The 5,961-nt window shown below is 34.8% G+C and overlaps 1 protein-coding gene and 1 long non-coding RNA gene across 2 annotated transcripts in view; both read left to right on the plus strand.

Moving 5' to 3' along the window:
- LOC107578020 (reticulon-4 receptor-like 1) overlaps positions 1–5,961 on the plus strand; it is a 123,532-nt gene that overhangs the window by 72,279 nt on the left and 45,292 nt on the right. The gene's annotated exons all lie outside the window — the stretch shown is intronic.
- Positions 1–5,961, plus strand: part of LOC107578039 (uncharacterized) — a 19,365-nt gene that overhangs the window by 3,214 nt on the left and 10,190 nt on the right. The window contains exon 2 of the long non-coding RNA XR_001608291.1: positions 959–967. This is a non-coding gene — a long non-coding RNA (uncharacterized lncRNA). The remainder of the gene's footprint in view (positions 1–958; positions 968–5,961) is intronic.

The following is a 5,961-nucleotide window of genomic DNA, read 5'->3' on the forward strand; positions in this document are numbered from 1 at the left end:
GAGAGAGAGAGAGAGAGAGAGAGAGAGAGAGAGAGAGAGAGAGAGAGAGAAAAGGGTGATCGAGGCAAGCTAAAAAAAAAGCTCTATTATAGCAACTCTAGTGCACTATGGGTCAGATAAAGGTAAATCCATTTTTGGATTTAATGAAAATTTAATAAACACATTTTCGCTCTGGCTATGGGCATTCATCGCTTCAATCTCTATGCAAGCATTCTGCCATCCCTCTTTCTCTCTCCTGCATTTTTCCACTGAAAATAGATCTTGGAGTGATTTTTCTCTCATGTTTCTGTTGGTCTCTGTAGAATGGAGAATAAATGATGGATCCACCCATAGCATACCTGATGGATCTATATATATATATATATATATATATATATATATATATATATATATATATATATATATATATATATATATATATATATATATATATACACACACATAGATGGATAGAATGAATGAGCATGGAGTGTGACAGAACATGACAGTGACGTTAAACTGGACAACTGAACAGATGCGCAATAATTCTACTTTATTTGAACCCACAAAATCCCAGTTATCTTAATTTCAAACCTAACGGCTCATAATCTAACAGCAGATACTGCTCGCGACCTTTGACCTCCATTGTATCCAGAGTTAATCATGTCAAAGAAACTGACTTACTGCCGATGTTTATAGTTGTTAAGGTTTTTTGTTTTTTGATGATAGATAGATAGATAGATAGATAGATAGATAGATAGATAGATAGATAGATAGATAGATAGATAGGTTTTTAAATTTTCAAATCGCTGTATACCTTGAAACCGGTAATCGGCCCATGCCTAGTGGATACACAAAAACAGGTAAATGAATATGACTGTTTTTAAAGATACTCAATGTGTAGGCAAGGGAAAGAACAGGCAGCAAGGGAGTATAAGGTTGACAAATATGTCTGAAAGGATATTTACCAAGAGATGAGAGTGAGACAGTTGGTGCTTATCCAGCAATATGCCATGATGCCAGCAAAGTTTGTACAAAAAACCTGTCAGGATGGGTTGAAACGGAGAGAAATTATAAACAGAGCAAATACTATCGGCCCCAGCTAGGTCTTGCTCAGACATACCGTACCACACACACGGTTATGATTACACTTTATTTCCCTGCCATCGATCAACATGAAGTCACATGCGGCTCTATCAGTGCTGTCTTTTTTAAGGGCTATTTTAAGACCTCTATATATCTCAGTCATGCCCGGCCCTCATGGTACGGCTGGATCTGCTGATAAGGATATACGACAGAATGCGACAGACTGCTTTATTTATGTGCAGATGGGGTCAAGAATTTATCGATATCTACGTGAATCATGGTGCCCTGTCACGTTTCAGCACATCTGCCGATCAGTCGGCGGTTTAGCGCCGCCACAATTAGCAGCCGACATGACAGTGACCTTTCACATGCTAATAAACTGTGATGATGACGGTGTTTGACTAATAGGACACTGACAGGCTGCCATGAGAACACATAAACGAGCAGGAAAGGAGGAAGCAGGGACTAGTGTACACTTCACCGGAGGGGACAGCGCATGAGTGAAGCAAACAAGATGGAGACTGGGACACTTGTATGTACTGAGCATCATGGGTATAAATCTATATAGTGCACATTGCTAACAAGAGTCAAAACACCCGAGTCATTTAAAAAGTCAATGACATCAATTGATCTTAAATAACTGAATAGAGGATGACTCACTAGGGACGGGAGACGCTACGTATAATAATAATAATAATAATAATAATATAATAATATCGCAAATATTGATACCATTATCGATATCTAAATGGAAAGTTTATTCTGGGAATTAAATGGGTAATTATACCCACAGGGAATCATTTTGAATAGATGCAGTAGAGAATGACGAGGAGAAATAATAGCACTTGCCACGGATGAACTGAAAGTTTTGCTTTTGTGAATATAAGTGGTCTTGACTATAGTGAACAGCAGCTGAGAGTTTGTGACGTCACCAGGCTTAAAAAGTCAATGACATCAATTGATCTTAAATAACTGAATAGAGGATGACTCACTAGGGACGGGAGACGCTACGTATAATAATAATAATAATAATAATAATATATAATATAATAATATCGCAAATATTGATACCATTATCGATATCTAAATGGAAAGTTTATTCTGGGAATTAAATGGGTAATTATACCCACGGGGAATCATTTTGAATAGATGCAGTAGAGAATGACAAGGAGAAATAATAGCACTTGCCACGGATGAACTGAAAGTTTTGCTTTTGTGAATATAAGTGGTCTTGACTATAGTGAACAGCAGCTGAGAGTTTGTGACGTCACCAGGTGATGAAAAAATAAGTAAATATTTTATGAGATAAAGTAAATGTAAAAAAAAAATCACTGTGTTCCACTGAAAAGCTGCAGAACTCAGCACCCCGACCATTTTAAGTTTTTCCAGGTATCGTGCCCTTGAGTGTTGTATCATCAACATGATTCTCTGGAAGAATCTGCGGAAAGTTGATGCAGCAAAGTTGTGCAGGTGCAAAATAAATAAATAATCACACAACAGCTTGCCATGAGTATTTTCTTTCTAAAAATACTCAAATCTTTTGGAAATGTCTCTTCATTTTCCCTGAAGGCAAAAAAAAAAATAATGATAAATAAAATAATTTACAAAATAATGTCTATGTGGTTCTTAACTATATGGAATATAGTAAAGAAAATGAAATGAAATGAAATAAAAGTTGAACACCATCAGAAATAATGCATAAAAATGATCATTTGGGGTGCACTGGGGCAGTAACTGGACATAAGTTCACATGAATCATGGCTAAAATAAAATAAATTTTAATAACATAGGACATTAATTTCTCTATACTTTTTCTGTATGTAATAATTAAAAATTTTTTTTAACACCATCAGAAAAAAAGTGCAAAAATTACCATTAGGGCTGAACTGGGGCAGTAATTGGATGCAAGTAAAAAAAAGGTCTCTGACCTTTTCAATAAATCCTTTAGAAAAAAACGCACAAAAATTAGGGCTGTATACTTGGGCACTAACCTTAATGGTACACATTTGTACATGATTTACTCTCAAAGGGTGCATATTAGCATCTTAAGGTAAGAACATGCATCCAAAAACACAAATGCCTACCAATTGAGCTTACTACTCCAGTCATGCCAAAGTTAAAGGTACAGTACACAAGTGTATCACTTCACCGAACTCTCACATGCAGTATATGCTTTAGCTTTGTGAGAGTTTTAACATAAATAAGAGAACTGCAAGACTCACAAACACTCTGCCAATATACCTTACCCACAACCACAACCACCAACGCTGAGCACAGCATAGTGCAAAATCTCATAAAGTTGGGTTTTAGTGAAAGTCTTGATCTATAACACACACAATCACATATGGGAAGCAAGAGGCAGAAATCTCTCGGCCTGGCATATGGACTCTGGAAACAATCCTATCCCTGTTCCCTGTGCGCTTGAATATTGAAAGTGGGCCGTGGGGGCCGTGACAATGTGGATAATGGTAGCAGGGAAATAATGCATTATTTATCGGCTTTAAGATATCGGCCAAATTTTCTTATCAGGCCGATACCGATAACAGAAAAAAATTAGCATTTATCGGCCGATACCAATATGGTGGCCGATATATCGTGCATCCCTAAGACATACCTCCCACAGTGCTTCCAGAACAAGCCTTCAGAGGAATATATGGAACTCGGAACTGTTAAAACAGAGCAAAGGAGAAGAGAGAAGGAGACAAAGAACAAGAAAGCAAGAGAGACAGACAGAGAGGTCATACATTTGAGACTTTGCCTATAATAATAATAATGATGTTAAAAATATTGTATGATTGTCTTTGCTTTCTGTTTCTACATATGCAAGTTCATTATTACAGTTCCTAGTATATTAATCATATTTATCAAATTATTTTTAAATTCAAATAATTTCTAATTTTACTTTGCATTAAATTAAGATAAAATCAATGTAAATTTAAATAAAACATTTTTAAATTCAAATGAAACCATAATGTTATCTACATAATTTATTACATTGTTAAATTTCTTGATCAAATTGTACTTTGCATTAAATTAAGATAAAATCATTTAGAATAAATCTTATTAAATTAAAACCATATTGTTGTCGCAATAATTTATCGTATTTAGTTAAATTACCTAATTTCAAATCATTTCAAATTTTACTTTGCATAAATTAAGATAAAATAGATTGAAATTCAAACAAATTCAAATTAAAAAACAAAACCATAATGTTACATGATGTATTCCATTTAGTTACATTTCATGATTTCAAATTTAACTTTGAATTACATTAAGATAAAATCATATTAAATTAAAATAAAACATTTAAATTACTCCATGTGCAATTATTTTCTTTTAAATTAAAATAAAAACAATGTTATCTCTCTCTGTATTCCATTTAGTTAAATTTCCTGATTTCAAATAATTAAAACATTTTCTTTGCTTTATTTTAAAATAAAACCATTTAAATTAAAATATTCTATTCGCAATTATTTCGTTTTTAATGTAAATAAAGCCATTTAAATCAAAATACACTTTTCAACTTTTATTTTACTTTAAGTAAAATAACACCAAGACAGAACTGTATTCTGTATGTTTGTTTATGTGTGTTCATCACCTTTGTTCTATTTCTGTGCACACTGATGTACATGGACTCATGGCTTGCATCTTATGGAGAGCTGAACAATGTGGTGACCTCAACACTGGTCGTATGACAGAGCCTCAGGGGAAGTGACAGATCGTGCATGTGGACAGGCAGTGACGTGGCAATGAATCTTCACTTCTAGCCTCTTTCTGTCTGAGCCAAAAGTGCGACAAAAGACCTGAGCACAGCACCAACAAACAGATGTGTCACATCGATGTGAAAGGCCTGTTTGTGATCGCTAGTGTTGGTTTCAGGCTTGCTGTTCTTAAGGCTTGTTCACACCTAGTCTGATACAACTAAACGACATGAACGAATATTCATACCAAAAAACCCTTTGACATCTGAACACCAGGAAAGTGATCACAAGTGATTTTTTTTTACCTAGACATCAAGATGTATGAATTTAGAAGAAAAAATTAGAAGACAAATCTGATATTTAAATGAAACATAACTGAGAAGCCCATTGAGTCTTCTGAGACATGAAAGAGCAACCTGCAATAATACGTTCTTTTGGCAATTAAAAAAAATTGGCCTAGCCTCTTCAGACATTCTTTAAAAGCTTGTGAATGTTCTTTGTGCCCAATTTAAGAGCTAATATGGCTATTTTCTAATCTTCCTTTGAGACCACTGTGTGAAAACTGAAGTTAGTCTCTCTAAAAAAAAAAAAGAAGTGCTAAATGAGAATTCTTGTATTTTCATCCATTTAAACTTTCAAACACACAATATCCACTCTTAGGGAGCAATTCATCATGTAAAGCATCAAATTGTGTCTTGTTTACTGAAAAAGGATGTTTTTATAGTACCTCTTATATGTCAAAAGATCAAGTAAATTTTGATTTCTCAATTCCTGACCCCTTTAATATTGACTGAATTAATTTTATTATGTGAAGAAAAAGATAAAGAAAAGCCCCCTCCCCCCAAAAAATAGCAAATGAAACATGCATCGCAGCACATATTATGCACACACAATCAGTTTTCTCGACTCCCTCCTGCAGTTGTTCAATTGGGATCCCTAGGGTTCTCCATATGTTTAGCATTGATACCTGTAGGACATCAAACACACACTCACATACACTCAGTGATATTTAAAAATATCTTGCCTGTGTCATCCATCTTCATTAGCTGGTGAGGCCGAGAGACGACGCAGAAACTCTCAACAGTTAATAACATAAAAAGCACATTGCGGGCCTAAGGTAGAGCCAACACAAAGAGGAGAGAGCTATTAATATCCAAACACACACACACACACACACACACACACACACACACAC

This window comes from Sinocyclocheilus grahami, unplaced genomic scaffold (genome assembly GCF_001515645.1).
Source record: "Sinocyclocheilus grahami isolate Dianchi unplaced genomic scaffold, SAMN03320097.WGS_v1.1 scaffold32.1, whole genome shotgun sequence".
NCBI classification, from domain to species: domain Eukaryota; kingdom Metazoa; phylum Chordata; class Actinopteri; order Cypriniformes; family Cyprinidae; genus Sinocyclocheilus; species Sinocyclocheilus grahami.